General features: G+C 41.5%; 2 protein-coding genes across 2 annotated transcripts in view; both read right to left on the reverse strand.

Moving 5' to 3' along the window:
- The window catches only part of foxk1 (forkhead box K1), a 230,364-nt gene extending 230,016 nt beyond the window's left edge, over positions 1-348 (reverse strand). The window contains exon 1 of the mRNA XM_053337388.1: positions 339-348. The gene's annotated coding sequence lies outside the window, so the exon portion shown is untranslated. The remainder of the gene's footprint in view (positions 1-338) is intronic.
- Positions 1-17,073, reverse strand: part of LOC128377369 (protein sidekick-1-like) — a 242,410-nt gene that overhangs the window by 143,307 nt on the left and 82,030 nt on the right. The window lies entirely within an intron of this gene.

A 17,073-nucleotide genomic window follows, 5' to 3' on the forward strand; every position in this document is an offset into this window, starting at 1 on the left:
TCTTGTCTTTCTCTCTGTCACTCAATGTCAACGTGCCTTTCTCTCTCTCTCTCCCCCACAGTCTTCCCTTTTTCTGACCTGTCTTTCTATCTCACAAGCTGTACTGTCCAACCACCTGTCTATCTATCCTCTCTCTCTTTTTTTCCCCTCCTCCCTCCATCTCTTGCTTGCCCTTTGGTCCATCTCTGTCAATGTGTGCGGTAGATTAAGGTCTCTGTATTTTTTGTGTCTTCGGGAGAGACTTTGCCTAACAGAGAGATTGGCCTCTAAATGTGACGGGGGGGGGGGGGGGGGGGGGGTCTACAGGAAGTACGTGCGTGTGTGTCGCACGCAAACACACACTTTACTTTTCCCTGCTGCGATGTGCGTGTCTCAGCTCCCAGGCTGCTCTCATGAAGCTGCTTAGGCAGATTTTAGGGAGGAATTCAATTTGCCGGGGAGATGAGCGCTGTGATAGAGGGGAGAGGGAGGAGAGGAGGATGAAAGGACAGGAGGAGGAGAGGAGCAGAGTCGCTGCTCCGAGGCTGGATGGTCCACCATGATCCTGCCCTCTGTCCTCTCTTCTCCTTCTCCTTCTTCTTCTCTCTGTACTTTTACAGGCGGTGTGTGTACAGTGGAAATTAGACTTGTCCTTTAGAAATGAGCTTGTAAAAAGGTTATTACTCTTACAATGCTGCATTAAACAACCTTTAATCCATCCTAAATTTTACTACAACAGCTGCAGTGAGATGTGGGATCCTGATGGTTTAGCTGCTGATGATGACTTGAGTTGAAAGTTGAAAATTTGGCCGGTTTGGTTCAGGTGATTACAAAAACCAAAATCGTCGTAGGTGGTCCCGTTTGCATTCAGATATGTGGAGGAAACCCTGTGGTGTAAATGGATTTCAGAGCGCTAACATAAGAGAGCAAGAGCGCAAGGCATAAAACTAAACTTGAGCTGCAAATCTCATTCCAGCAGTGCCTGCTTAATTATTGGACGTGTGCGTGCATGTGTGTGTGTGTGTTTGTGTGTGTGTGTGTGTGTATGTCAGGTCAGAATTAGGGTCACTCACTCCAGAAAAATCACTTTATCTTCATAGAGTTGAACCCCTACTGTGAGACAGGGCTGGCAGAACTGACTATAGTCTATGAATACTGATTCACTGATAGCCTGTCTCGCTGCCTCTCTCCTTCTCTCTCTCCTTCTCTCTCTCCTTCTCTCTCTCTCACCCTTCAGCCTACCGTTCTGACATGAGGTTGAAGCAGAGGAAATAACTAAATCAGTCTATTTTATTACAAATCATTTTTCTATGAATAAGTGGCTAAAAGTTGCATGGCTAAGCAATTTTTCTTTTCTTTTTTTTCACGGTAACGGCACTCTATTTGATAAAATGGTAAAAATGACTTCTATTCCTTTTTAATAAGCCTGTCTGCACTTGTTTCAACAGACATTTAAAACACTTAATTGGACTGAAAGTATGGAGCAAAAAAAACAAAAGACATAAGCTTGACTAAATGAACGAATGCAGAAATAAATCATTTAATCATTCAGTCAATCAATTTTGGCGGAAAGGGACATGATTAGATTAATGTCTTAAATTTATTTCTATATTATTTCCTCATTTCTTTGTCTGTTTTCTACATTTATTAATTTACTTACTTGTCTCTGTATTTCTTGGTATGTTAATTGATTGTGTGGTCCTTACATCATAAAGCCAGATTGGTCAGTTGGGCAAACCAGACATAAACAAACTATTCCTAGTAAATCTACATGACACAAGCTAACTATTGTATGCTAATCTCCTTTCAACTAAACAGAGACTTCATATTAAGATGGATGATGCTGCTCTACTTACTACCATTATGCAAAGTGTGGCCAAAATATCATGTCTGCAGTATCAATGTATTACAGGAGCTGCCATAGTAGGCCTGTGGGATTCAGCCTCTCTGCTTTACTGACAGCTGACCGCCACCAAGCCGAGCAATCCCGGAGCTGCAATGGAGGTAAATCAGCCGAAACTGGTAACTAGCAGGTGCAGCCATTACCATGGTTATGTTTAAGTAATAACACTTTCAGACTAATGCAGGTCGCAGTACCCTGGGAAGGCTGGGGTTGCATAAATTTGAATTTGAATGTGCACATCAGGTTGAGATGTGTGTATGTGCTGGAAACAATTTTTATATTACTGATCAGCGTGTGATGTAACTGACAGTAATTGACAATTTAATGTGTGTTAAAAGACAGCAAAAACAGCAATTTTGAGTCAGTACATTTGGTAAAATATTTGAGATATGTACACCCACATGAGTTCATTCAGTTTTGTTAGTAGTCGTGTTACTGTGCTGCTGAGAAGGAAAATGATCCTCATGCAGTGCCACCTGTAGTCCAAGAAGTACAAAAAAAAAAAAAAAGGGAAGCAGGCCTTGTTTGACAGAGTGAAGAATGTTATGCACACAACCTACTACATTGCAGAGGAGGAGCTATATTTCACTAGATTTCCTATACTTCACGGGCTCATCATGTCACACACAGCTGCAGTGTAATACAGCGCGCACATCAGCTGCTTGGATCCAAAAGTACTGCCACGGTGTAATACGGTGCGTGACATGTGTATGGAATGTATTGCTAAAGAAAATGCCCGTTAGACAGCGAGGCAAAGCAGTGAAAATATTCTAAATATAGTGTACACTTAAAATGGTATTGATTTTAATTTAGGTGGGTTTATTTAAGTGACTAAAATACATTTTGCTGCAGTACAGTGCTTAGCTTCCATATCAGTACTTCTATCTGCTTCTCCAAACTGGGGAGCTGCCAACCCAAATGTACTGCAGGTAATACACTGTTATGGATAAGTGCATCATAACGCACCACTTCAAAAAATCTGAACTATCCCTTTAATATCCATAGGTTGACATATATACATACATATAATATAGATAGCCTGCTCCATATTCATATTTCTTTTATGAAAAAACCCCCATATGGTTACATTTTAATGTATGGTGCTCAACTAACTTCTCTTTTTTGTGTGTTTTTCTTCAAAGAGTTTGGAGAAACTGGAAGGACGGGCTAGTGGGAGCAGTGTAGCAGCAATGTAGCATCAATGTAGCAGCAGTGAGTGTGGGATGCAGGAACGGGGTGGCAGCTCAGCTTCTGAGGGACATCCCATATCTCATCTCCATATACTGCGTAAATCATCGCCTGGAGCTGGGTGTGACTATAGCAATTAAAGAAAATGCCAACATGGTCCAACTTCAGAATAAACTGATACACCTATATGACAGTGCCACTATTCCCCTACGGCTCTCAGGGAGCTCACCAGATTGCGGAGGCCCTGGAGGAGAAGGAACCGAAGCCGTCCAGTCTCCATGGTGCCTGATGGCTACCATATGTGCATTATGCAAAAAAAGGTGAGTGTTAAATTAATAAAGCTTTTACAAGCAGCTTTCATTAGTTTGTAATGCACTTTGCTAAATGGACCTAAACATGTGAAAATGTTTTTTATAGATTGTATGTGACAGTTACTTTGTCCTCCTGGCCCATTTTGAGGACATGGCACACATGGAGAAGAGCCCAAAACCATCACTAGTTGTTGGAATAGTGAAACAGGTAACTGGGTATCTCAAGAAACTGCATCACATAATCTTCCTAAACTTGACACTTGACCATCTTGCTCTTTTAAGCAAAGAGTTCCAGAAAGACAAGAACACGGTGTGTCAAGAGCTCCAAAGACTGGCTTTTATGTATTTTTCCGCTTTTATGTGTGTTTTTTCTGTATGCTTTGAAAATATATTGTTACTTTCTCGCTTGTTTTCTTCTTCTTTCATCTTTTATTGTTGTATTTTTGTATAATACTGTGGGTTTATATGACTGTATTGGTGTTCTTTTGTGGACCCCAGGAAGAGTAGGAGTTGCCCAGCACAATGGCTAATGGGGATCTTAATAAACTAAACTAATAAGTTACTGGAACCCGACTGCAGTCAAGATAGAAATGACTCCACAGATGACAAAAGTCTACGAGGGAGTGAAGACCAACAGTGGATACAGAGTGCAGTTTCAAGTTTGGAAGTGCAACGAGCTATAGTGATTCGTAAGAGAAATGTAGTGTTAGATAGATGATGTAGATTGGCACTGTAATTTTATGCAGTGGAAATAAGGAAATTCAATGATTTTGTTTGGACCCAAAAATATGCAATCATCTTTCACTTAGAAGAGAGGCTGGGGGACCTTCAAAAGTACAGTCCAGTCAGTAAATGTAAGGCTTTTGATCCCTCTTACTGGCCCAAACACAGAGGATGTCTTATCCAACTTTCACAACTACATGGTCTTAGCCCAGAACAGCTGTCCTAATGAGGGACACATTCTTACATGTCCTGAAGTCAGGTGTGTGGACTTCAGAACAACTTACTGTAAGAATTTGACACAAAGATTGATATAATGTATAGACCAGGTGGAATGGGAGTAAGGCCAGGAGCATTGGAGGTGGGTTCAAACTGTTCTCCCATGGTGTGGATGGGAGGGGAAATGGGGTAGCAGTAATCCTGAAAGATTTGTTGGAGGTGAGGAGAGTGTCGGACAGAGTGATGAGTATGACGCTGGAAATTGAAGGTGTGATGATGAATGTTGTCAGTGCATCTGCCCTGCAAGTTGGGTGTGAGATGGAAGAAAAAGAAGAATTGTGGATGAAGTGGTGAAGAGTCTATCCAAGGAGGAGAGAGAGGTGATTGAAGTGGGGTCCAATGGGTATACATTAAGGGAACAGAGGTGATGGGGAGTTGATGAGCAGGTATGGGGTCAATAAGGAATGTGGAAAGACAAATTGTAGTTGATGTTGTAAAAAGGATGGAAAATGGCAGTAGGGAATATGTATTTCAAGAAGAAGGAGGAGCACAGGGTAGTATATAGTAGGGAGGTGCACACAGGCGGACGATGTCTTATGTAGGAGGTGCAATCTGAAAGAGATTGGAGACAAGGCAAGGTGGTGGCAGGGGAGAACCTAAGGAGTCATTAGATGATGGTCTGTAGGACGATTTTGGAGAACAAGAAGAGGAAGCTCATGAAGGTAGAGCCAATGATCAAATGATGGAAGTTGAAGAAGGAAGACTGTTGTGTGGAGTTCAGGGTTGAGAAGGAGTTAGAAATGCTGGTAGCGAATCACAAATGTAGATACAGTACATTAGTGTCCTCCTTCAGAAACTTCAGATCGAGCTTTGAGGGCCACGGTCAAGACAAGCCAGCCAAAAACGATAGCTGCTCTGTTACGAATTCACTCGTACCTCATTAACATATGGATGCAGAAATACAAAAATAAATACCTGAAGAAATGTAGAAATAAAGACAAAAAATAAATAAATAAATACATGTAGAATGCATAAATAAATAAATGAATAAATGTAGAAATAGTGAAATAAAATCAATGAATAAATGTAGAAATAGACAAATAAATAAATGAATAAATATAGAAGTAAATATACAAATAAATACATAAATGTGGAAATGCATAAATACAGAAATAGTCTAAATTAATGAATAAATGATTTTTTTAAAAAGAGTAGTTATTAATGAAAATGTAGAAAGGAAATCCAAGATATTGATTGATATATTGATTACCAGAATATATTCATTTATTCTTATGCATGTATTTTGGTTTGTAAATTATGTCTATATGTCATTTATTTGTGTTCAATAACACAGTGTGAAAGGGGAGAGGAAGAATTATAAAGTTGTTATAAGATTTATTTGCCATGTTGCTACCAGTCAGAAAAGGGTAGGAGGAAAAAAAGGATTAATTAATTGAATAATATAAAGTGGAGAGCTCAGAAATTAGACTTAATTTCCATCATTAGAGAGTTCAGACGAGTCAGGTGAAAACATCTTTTGAATTTGAATTTTGCCCCTGAAATTTATCATGAATAAATTTAGTGCATAGAGTTGCATACAAGATCAGATACGATTTAACACTACAGAGAATACACTGTACGACAGGATCACATTGTTGGGAACATTGTTGAGGCCTTATATTAAAAAAAACAAAAGAACAGCATCCATCAAAACAAAAACTAAAAAAAAAAAATCACAATCTGGATGTAGTTGGAGAGAAGTGGGCAACACAGGCCGTAAACTCTACCAAGAGAGCTGGAGGTGAGTGAAGTTGAGAGGAGTGAGGTGAATTTCAGGTCAGCTGTGGCTCTGACCTGAAACCTGATGATCTGAGATATAAAAAAAATGCTCCCTCATGGTCTTTTTTCTACCATTTCTTTTACTCTAGCTTTTTTTTTCTGTCAGCTGTCCCGATTTGAGTAGTCAAAACACAAATGATCATTAAACACAGGCACTTTTGGGAATATGCTTATTCGCCATCTTGCTGGGAGTTAATGAGGAGATCAATACCGCTCTAGTATCCGTGTGTTAATTATGAAGCTACAGCCATGAGATGATTAGCTTTGCACATTTATTTAGCTTTGAAAAGAGCCATTGCTTTCAATATTTCTGCTAAGCTAACGTCTTATAGTTTGACATGTAAAAAAGGAAGACATGAAAGTGGAGCAACTAGCAACTCTCGACAGCATTATCAGTCCAACTTGGTCTTATCCTGCCGTGAGTAAACACAACTAATCTCTAATCCTGTCTCCCTCTGTGTCGCTGGTCTTTCACACACATCCATTAGAGGTCTAACTGAGGGAATCTGAACAAAAGGAGATGACAGTTTAAGCTGAAAACACCTGCTACCTTTGATGATGATGAAATCAAAGTTCCCCCGGACTCTTACCCACTAGGCCACAGCTCCCCCGCTGATCCCGACAGGACTCTGCTGAACTATAAGATAGTGAGTCTACGGGGAGCTGGGCTGCCTACTGCCAACTATTGAGGAGAAAACAGTGGAGAGATACCTGCACAGGAGAATAAAATGTTTCCTGTTGTTGTTGTTAGATGAAGTAGAATGGTGGGTTTGAGGCAAGAACTTCAATCAGGAGTTAAACTCTTACTTCTACATGTAAGGATGCATTGAAAACACTGAAAACACTCCTCCACCTTCTCTTCCTGCTTGGACAACCAATAACAGCTCCCTCCTCCAAGCGCCTTCCTTGCCAGCTCCAATCATGGTTTCCACAAGCTTTGACTGACAGCTGTCTGTGAAAAGGTGACAGATGACTGACTGATCCTGATGTGCTGATCGGCAGATGTCAGACCAGACGACATGTTGCTGGCACTATCGCACACACACACACACACACACACACACACACACACACACACACACACACACACACACACACACACACACACACACACACACACACACACAAATACGTACAAGCGGTGGTGGATAGCCGAGGCTCGAGTAGTTGGTTCAAAGTCAACCTGCTTGACTTTTCTTGTGTTGGCTTCTTTGTGTCAAGGAGAGTGATAGTACAATGTATTGAAAGTTACAGTAGATTCTTTAACAACTGGTATGAAAAACTCTGTCAAAGAGAGACACCGTTTTCTGCTTTGTCAGTCTGGAGTCGTGTTAACATTCAGTTTTACTTGTCCGAGGTATGGGAGCAGGTGAAAGGAAACCAATGCGCACAATTAATACTTAATCATATTGACTCGGGCCACTTGCCAAGTTGGCCCGTTGCTCATTTAGTGACCGGCCAGTGTGTAATTCACTCGAAAAATAAACAAGACTGTGGTGGTAACCAAAACTGGAAATGAAAAATCATTTTAAAATGTCAATTTATTGCTTTCTCTGGCATTTAATAATGTCACGGTAACTATGTGAGTGCTGGACATCTAGTTAAAATGTCAGTTTATTGTACTTAACGGAAGACTTCATATACAGAAACCTCCTTTGGTGCAACAGGACAGCATGTTATGTCACCGGGGGGGGAGTGAGGGGAGTGAATGCAGGTCCATGACGGGTGGATGTAAAGGGGGCAATAACTGGGTTATAAGAGTGTAGAGTTGTAGGAATGATATGGGGGGGATGGGGTGAGATCCCAGTTTTTTTTTTTTGAGTAATCAGGTGGAAGAGACTGTGATCAGTGACATTTAAGAGGTGGGCCACACCGCAGGGCACATCTGCTACAACACACACACACAATGAGACGCACACGCAAACAACTGTCAGCTCCTATCTCCTGATGAACGGACAGGCGGACAGGAGGAGGGAGGAGGTGAATGAGAAACTAGGGAGGGTGAAATAAATACCTCCCGTTGAGATGGCAGCCTCTTCACTCTCTGAAGAAAAGTTGTGTACACGAGCGACTGTGAAAACACCTCAATAGTTTTGAATGGCACACACAAATACACAGAGACATTAATTGTCCCTCTGTTTTACTCTTCTTTTTATCCCCTAGACTCCCCCCCCTTTCCTCTACAGTACCTCTTCCTGAGCATTTTACTTTCCCTCATTAAAAGTCTTTCTGCAGGTAGAAAACAAACTATTACACATAAATATAAATCGAACATATAAATCCATGGTCCTGAGTCCACGATTTGAAAAAAAAAAAGGACAACGCAAGGACATTGTGTGGTAGCGGGTGGGGGCAACACCAGTTCGCCCCTGAACCTGTCGGACATGATCAACGCACCACCTTCACATTATAGCCACAAGCTTCACACACACACACGCACACACACACACACACACACTCGACCCAGATCCACACAGATACTGAGAGATTTCACAAACACGACTGCATTCAGATGTGATAGTGTGACAATGTGGCTCCAGGCTGCAGCTCACTCTGCACACTTACCACACATACATTTGGACACCCACATATGTAGAAACCTGTACATGCAGAATGAGAGACAGACTGAAAGAAGAAAAAAGTAATGTGTGATCTTCTGAAGTCTAAATGGACCTCAGGTAACGGCCATCTGACAGTAAGCTACCGAATCTTCCTCCTCCTCTTGTCTGGCTGTCACGCTATCTGCCAGCCAGTGATTTTAATTGTTCTATTTTTTTTATTATTCTTATCTCAGCTCACCTCAAAGTCCGCAGTATCTTAAGGGGTGCTCTTCTCTTTCATTCCCCTGTTTTTGCTCAATCTTTGTGTGCCTTCTTCATTAAAGTGCAGGTGCTCTTTTGTGTGTGTGTGTGTGTGTGTGTGTGTGTGTGTGTGTACGTGAAGTGCATGTGCCCAGGCACCCTCCACACAACTGTCTGTGCTAGCCATCATCCCCTCTGACAGCTGCCACTGTCAGTGACCTTGGGCATTGTGGTCTACGAGGTTTTGAAGTGATTGACGAATCGTATCCTTTCATTCATTATTGAAGGCGGAGATCAAAACCGCGGCACCCGGGATATGACCGTGGCAGCCCAGCAGACCAGACAGAGGTAAAAGAGGGGAGGGAGCAGGAGGAGGACATGGTAGAGGGAGAAGGTCATCTGAGTGAAGAAGTGCAAGCAAGAAGTAACAACTGAAATACACCAGGCAGAGTCACAACGCATCACACAGGCAGGACAGAGAGAGAGAGAGAGAGGGGTGTTTTCTAGTCAAGTCAGCAAATCACAACAAAACTTATCTGAAAGCACTTTTCACATAGAGCACGTCTAGACTGTACTCTTTAATCTAAAGACACCCAAAATTCCTCCATGAGTGAGCACATGGTGAAAACAACAAGGAAAGACTCAAACACTTTTAACGGGAAGATCCCTCAAGCAGAACTGGGCTCTAGGTGCACGGCCATCTGGTTTGACCGGTTGGTTTGAAAGAGAAAGAAAGAGGAGGAGAGAGGAGAGAGAGATGCTGAGAACCACGGCAACAACACAAATAACGATAACCGCAATTACTATAATAGAAATATGACTAACAATAATAAAGGTAGCAGCAGGCATTAAATGACTAATAATGATAACAGCAGCGGTGATGACGCATCGCCATGGCGCTGGACAGGAAGATGCATGTTAGTGAAATGCATTAATGGAGGAAGAGAGGAGGAGAGAGGAGCTCAGTGCATCATAGGAAGTCCTCCGACAGTCCAGGTTTAAAGTAGCAAAACTAGAAGCTGGTCCAAGGTAAGCCTGGGACAGTCCTACCTATAAACTTCATCAAAAAAGAAAGTTTTAAACCTGCTCTTAGAGAGATTGTCTGCAACCCAAAAGAATGTTTCCACAGGAGAGGAGCCTGATAGCTCAATTATACCACAAGCAAGCTGAATACTGGGAGTGCAGTGTTCTATAGTGGGGTAATAGGGTACGATGAGCTCTCTAAGATATGATGGAGCCTCACTCTTCAGATTTTTGTAGGTGAGGAAAAGGAATTTAAATTCTAGTTGGGATTTTACAGCTGAAATGGGAGAAACATGATATGTCTTTCCTAGTTTTTGTCAGTAAACGTGCAGCTGCATTAAAGACCAGCTGATAATAATGAACTGCAATAATTCAGCCTAGAAGTGGACTATTTTTTCTGCATCTTTTTAAGACTGAATATATCTGACTTTTGTAATATTACGTAGGTGAAAAAAGAGAGACCTTGAAATTTGTTTTATGTGGGAGTTGAAGGACAAATCCTGATCAAAGATGACTCCCAGATTTCTTACGGTGGTGCTGGAAGCCAGAGTAGTTGTATCATTAGATAATGTGTTTTTAAGATGTTTGGGGCCAAGCACAATAGGTTCAGTTTTGGCTGAGTTTAATAGCAGATAATTGCAGGTCATCCAGGTCTTTATATCCTTGAGGCATGCTTGGAGATTAGTTACCTGATTGGTTTCATCTGGCTTCATTGATAAATATAATTGGGTATCATCTGCATAACAATGAAATTTAATGGAGTGTTTCCGAATATTATTACCTAAAGGAAGCACATAAGGAAGCATATACAACAATACTAAAGAGAGACTGCTTAATAGAAAAAAGTGAATAAATCTTTTTCCATTTAATAATCCTCTTAATCCAATTTGCAGAAATAATTAAAGGGAGAATTTGACTTTTATTAGACTTCACAAACTTTAAAATGCACGGCTCATTTAAACCTCCGCCAGCTGCTCGCACCACAAGATGCCACATGAGAATCGCAGAGGTCACATGTGAGCGGTTAGGTTCACATCACCTGGGGAAGAGATGTATCGTATTCAGAGGGTGTCTCACCTTTGGGCCGTTCTGGACAGGTAGGCTAAATATTTTAGGCGATCGACAACCAGGGGGTTGAATTCATGTAACTCCAATGACTAACATAACCATGACCTTAATGAATCATATGTAGGGTTGCAAAGGGGTGGAAAATTTCCGGTATATTTCCGGAAAGTTTCCGGTAAATTTCCATGGGAAGTTAAACTGGGGAATTTTGGAAGTATTCCAAATTGGAAACTTTCCATGGGAATTATGGGAATTTATGGCAACTGAGGGTAATTTAGTGGAAAGGTATCATCATTTGATTGATTAATTGGATAAAAAAAGAACAATGACAATGAAAAAAGGTGCACAAACAATGTCGCTTGATGTCCCTGAGCTGTTGAAGTTATATGAATTTCTTAATGGTTTCACACACAACTCTGAAAAAATACAACAATGTGTCAGTGAAGCTACACATCCCTGACGGGAACTGTGCATGTGATGGAGGAATGCACAGTGCATTTAGGGGGCGTGGTCTCAGTAGCCCTGCAGTAAACAGTGTGCTATGTGAGCATGTGATAGCATAGATATTCAACTGTGCTGCATGATATCTGGTTGTTTTAGTCAGGATTATGCTAAAATATTATTTTACACAACAATATTTAAGTTCCCTAATAAGAACATACCTTCAGTTTAGTAAATTCCCGATTTATTCCCGTTAATTCCCGTTAATTCCCATTAATTCCCGTTAATTCCCATGTAAAGTTTCCAAGTTTGAAAATTCCCCGAATTTTGCAACCCTAATCATATGTAACATCAGCAATTTTGACATACTGATAATGACTTGCAGGGATTTAAATGCAAAACAAATCCAGTGAATACTCAAGCATGAGTTATGCCTAACATTGTCCTTTTTTCTTCCAACACATAGAGTGAAACAACAATGCCTACCTTCACACCTAAAAACTGCGATCTGTGCTGGCTGTCTGACGTCACCCCACCAAAGACACATATATCTGAGTACTGTGGATTCAAGCCTACAGGGAAACACTGATGTCAGGATGGGTGATGAGTAATTTATGCTCCTCTCCATTTGTACTGGGGATCAGAAGCATGTCTCCAGTGTCCATCCTCGCCATACACTCTGAACTTTGTCCTACAGTCTTCGGTGTTTCATCTCTCTTTCCAGTCTTTTATCAAATCCGCCTTCATCAGTCTCCACCATCCTTGCCCTGTGTTCACCTCTCTCCTCTTTTCATCTCCACCCTGTAGCATTGATTCTGAGCTGGACTACACCATAGCTCCTTTATTCAAAAAGAGTGCACGTTATGTCCTCTGGCAATGCCATTTACTTGTTACCTGTGTGGGCACAAAAAAAAAAAAAACGTAATAGCTTTAAGTTTCACTTCTCTGACCTGCTTCCTTCTCTCACTAACTCATCCACTGTCTTTGTCCCTATGCCCTTTTTTTCACACATTTTAACTAATTGGTTGTAGTTGGGGACGTAGGAGGTGTTTTTAAGTGTGTGTGTGTGTGTGTGTGTGTTATGCTTACGCCTGATTTTGCATAACTCCATATGCTTGTGCGTGAAGGTATGTGTGTGTGTGTGTGTAAATGTGTGGATGTTTTCTTCCTGTACTTCCTCCTTTCCACAGTGACAACATCTGCCACCAACTGCAACGCGCACCACGTCTTCCCTCGCTCTCGTTCCCTCCCTCTTCAGACAAGGGCAACTGAGTAACACCCACCCCCCCCCCCCCTTTTTTGAAGGGCAGACGCCGTCTCTGTAAACGTTCCTCTTACAGACAATTACAAATTAATTCAATAAGACTGACAAATGTCCTTGCCATGATGCGCTATGACTTTCTTTTTTGCGACTGTTTACTTACTTCCACATTTGTACACACATACGCGAGAGCTTATGCACAAATATAGACGTACAAAGAAGGTCAAAGACATACCTACTCCAGCGCAGATGTTTCCAGTAATAGGAAACAAGTCGACTGATAATGACTCAGAAAGCAGATCCAGAAAAAAAAAAGGAAAAAAAAAATAAAACCGAGTCGACTGATAATGACTATGAAAGCACAAACGGAGACGTGTTTGAGACATATGTGCTCATTGTTTGCCAAATAATTCATTGTTTGGATTTTCTATTTCTCTGTGTGTGTGTGTGTGTCGACGAGCCACTCAGGTGGGTATTTTTAGATTCATTCCAGGTGAGATTTTTAAGAGATGCCTGCGAGGGTTGTCTAAAGAGATAGGTGTTCAAAATATCTTTAATCATTTTTACTGTCTTCCTGCTTGTTTGCACGTAGAACTTTTTCTCACATTCACTAAAAAGTCATTAATAGCAGCAGTCGTGCCAGTTTAACGAGCCGGGTCGTGGGCGAGTCAGACATTACATTTTTCTTAAGTTTTTTTTTCCCCCTATTGAGTACGGATGATGCATGACTGAAATTCTTTTAACAGCAATGCCCATACCGTATGATTTCTAGCCGCCTTATCGTCATTGCTGGTATCTGGTAGAAAATGCTGGCCGTAGTGCTAAAATCCACTGAGACTACGCCACACAAACCATCACAAGTAAATTCCATTGGGGGGGGGGGGGGGGGGGTGTTGAACCTTTCAGTGCTACCTGAACAGATTCTTGGCCGGGGCTCAAGAGAACAAAAACAAACATCATTTTTTTAAAAAGTGCCCACGCTCAGACAGACATCAGCACATAATACAAAGAGACAGGACAACTCATTCAAACACTGCATAACCTGAGTTCATGTCAGGGTAGATGCAGAAACACACTGAGAATCTGTGTGTGTGTGTGTGTGTATATATATGAGGGAATGAGTCACTGGACTAAAAATAAGACGAGCCAAATATGGTTACAGAATGAGCTGTTTCATTGTATATATAAATCTTGTTAAACTGCTCCTCTGGTTTTTTTTGGGGGGGGGGGTTTTCTTTTCACAATGCATAATGATTCTCTACGCTATTTCGAAACTTACATCCAGAAAGATTGCTGTTTCTTTGCAAAGGGAAATTAAGCAGTTTAACATGCTTCTTCTGATATTTGAATAAGTTATAATACACATTACTGCACAACAGCCTGTGTAAGAGATTCCTTTAAGCTGTATGAAGTGGGTCTATGAGGAAGGGTAGAGGATTTGCCTGATTTAACCCTGCCTACTAACTCTCCCTGACAATTTTGAAGGTAAATCTACAGTATATATCATCTATAGATATAATGCTAGCGTCTTAAGATAATAGATAAAGAAAAAACACCCAGAGGATAGTTAGTTAGTATGAACTCAGTACATGGTCATGAGATTGACTGTAGTTGGGAGCAGACAACTTGAAAAGAGAAAAAGAGAGAAAAAAAAGAAAGAAAGAAAAGTAAGAAAGAGAAAAAAAAAGCCCAATTACAAAAGCTTTTCCCCGTGGAGAATGACAGATACCACACCCCCCCCCTCTCTCTCAAACACTCGTTATGGGTGAGGGACAAGAGAGAGGGTGAAAGAGAGAGATGTTTGAAAACTTCAAAGCTAGTGAGGAATTCAAAGTTCAGAGTTTCATCTCCCTGAGTCTTCTTGCAATTTGTAAGTCAATGTGGTGAGATGTGTGTGTGTGTGTGTGTGTGTGGAAGTGTGGCTGTGTGCATATTTATGCATGTGTGTCAGCAAAGCAATGTTGTAGATCACTCAGGTATCCGGCACTCCGTATACCAGCCTGTGGATTTAAAATGTGATATAAGTAAAAGAAATATGGAAACATTAGTATGCTTTCACTTTAACGTCCAGTTAAGCCGAACCACAGCTAAGGACACGTGATTTCAGATCTCACCTCGTTCACTCCTTCACCTCTTTCTCTCTCTCTCTCCTCTCTTTGCCTCTGCCCAGTCATCTCCGCCCCCTCCTGTGTCTCTCCTGTGTCTCATTCTCTCACTCCTGTGCTGTCATTTAGCATTGCCGCTGATGATGAAGCGCTCCATCATCACCCCTTCACCACCACCCCACGCAGTCAGCATTTTTATTCATTCCCTCCTCCATTTCAATCTCTCCATCTTTCTTGATTTCTTTCCTTTTATTATTTATATCATATATTTATACGGTTATGATGAGTGCAGAGTAATACTGTACATGCACAACACTCACACACACACACACACACACACACAGACACACACACACAGGTGTAAAAAACATCAACAAGTGCACGCAGTCTCAGACCATCGTATCTTGGTGGAAAATGTTTAACACTAACACGCATCCACAGGCACGGCTAATCTATCTTCTGTTTCAGCCGCACCAAACAAATTGGTGCGGGTCAAGGCCTGCTTTCCTTTAGTGTGCTGATGAGATAAACAAGCATTCGATCTCCCCTCCGCCGTCCCCTCTCTCTCTCCCGGTGACATCACATGCCTGTATTAAAGGTGACACTCTCGTTAATCCACATTCAGTCAGCCACTGCATCTCCCGAAAAGCACCGAGCGTAGATACAGGTAACACAAGACCTGAGCCAGAAGAGCTCATGAATAGCTAATGGGAAAGACACAACGATGCTCTGATTCACAGAAAATGGCCTTCCACCATCAGCTTCCACTGTTGCCTGCCGGTAGAGAGAGAGACAGCGTAGAGATTGATCAAACATAAAGGGTGAGAGAGTGAAGCGATATGTGTGGGGAAGAGAGGGTAATTCATTCTGTGTGTGTGTGTGCGTGTTTGTGAGTGAAAGAGAGAAGAATAGAAATTGAAGATATTATATGAAGTTACTAGAAAAAGAAAAAGAAAAAGTAATTTTACACGCAGTCCATCTGCCAGTCTGTCTGAAAGGCTTATCGGCTCGCATGATAAACCAACTGGATAAACGAACACATACAACAATGCTCTCTTTTCTTCTGCAGAAACACAAGGGGCGCCACATGTGCCTTCTGTGGCTCGTGTGTGTGTGTGGGTGACGATGTAAACAATAGTGATGTTTCTTTTTTTAGGTAAAGATCTCGTGGCTCTGAGGGAGAAAGTGTGTGTGTGTGTGTGTGTGTGTGGGGGGGGGGGGGGTCGTCTAATCTATTGTGGCCATAATAAAGAGAGAACCAAGGAAGGTGTTTATCATAATCTAGTCTGTATTCACCTTCATTCGTCCTTTTCTCTTTAAACCTCACCCTCTTCTCTGTCTCTTTCCAGCTCTTTTCTCTTTAGTGTTTTATACATGGGACCTTATGGTGGAAGAAAAAAAAAAAAATACCCAGAACATTTTAATGTTTTGGTCTTTGGCATAGTGGCACCTCCGGCTCTGGCACAGGCTGACGAGCTATGCGTAGCTGGCACAGAGACGATTTCTCCTGTGGGTTGAGAAGAGGAGTCAATGAGTGTTTATGAGGTGGGGGGAAAAAAAAGTATCGCCACGAGCTAATTATGACAGTCAAGAGTCAGATCTTCAAAGAAAGCGACAACAAACAGTAATGTTCATAAATCAAGACTTAAAAGGCAATTACAGTTTAGTTTTAAAAAGGCGGTGGTATATTTAAAGCAGATCAGTAACACAGAGGTTATGGGAGTGAGGCGGGGATAAACAATGGTTGTGTATCCAAAAGGAGAGGGCAAAGCCAACAGGCACAATGACAAAACAAGTACGGCAACAACTGCTATCGTTACTGGAGGCCTCTTTGCATACAAACTCCAAATATCACTTTGATAAAGTCTAGGTCTAATTAATCAAGCTAATCAGCAGGGGGCCTGGCAGCTAGTCCTCCCCGCTCTGCAGTCTCCCTCCCAGTCTGGGGCTCTGCAGCAGTTTCCTCACTGTGGATGGCAACTATTGGCTCAGGAGGCTTTCTGCACATTAACACTGCTCTACAGTACAACACTTAAAGCAAAATGTGACAGTGTAAATGTAAAAAAAAAAAAGAAGGAAAAAAAAGTATTCTCTTTCTGTGAGTTAATTACTTCCTGCGACGCCAGGAAACCAAAGCAAGACATTTGTTATTAGAGCAAATCAGTAAAGAAAATGACACTGTTGATTAGTTTCTTGATAAATTCATTAGTTTTTTTGG

Source organism: Scomber japonicus, chromosome 2 (assembly GCF_027409825.1).
Source record: "Scomber japonicus isolate fScoJap1 chromosome 2, fScoJap1.pri, whole genome shotgun sequence".
Taxonomy (NCBI): domain Eukaryota; kingdom Metazoa; phylum Chordata; class Actinopteri; order Scombriformes; family Scombridae; genus Scomber; species Scomber japonicus.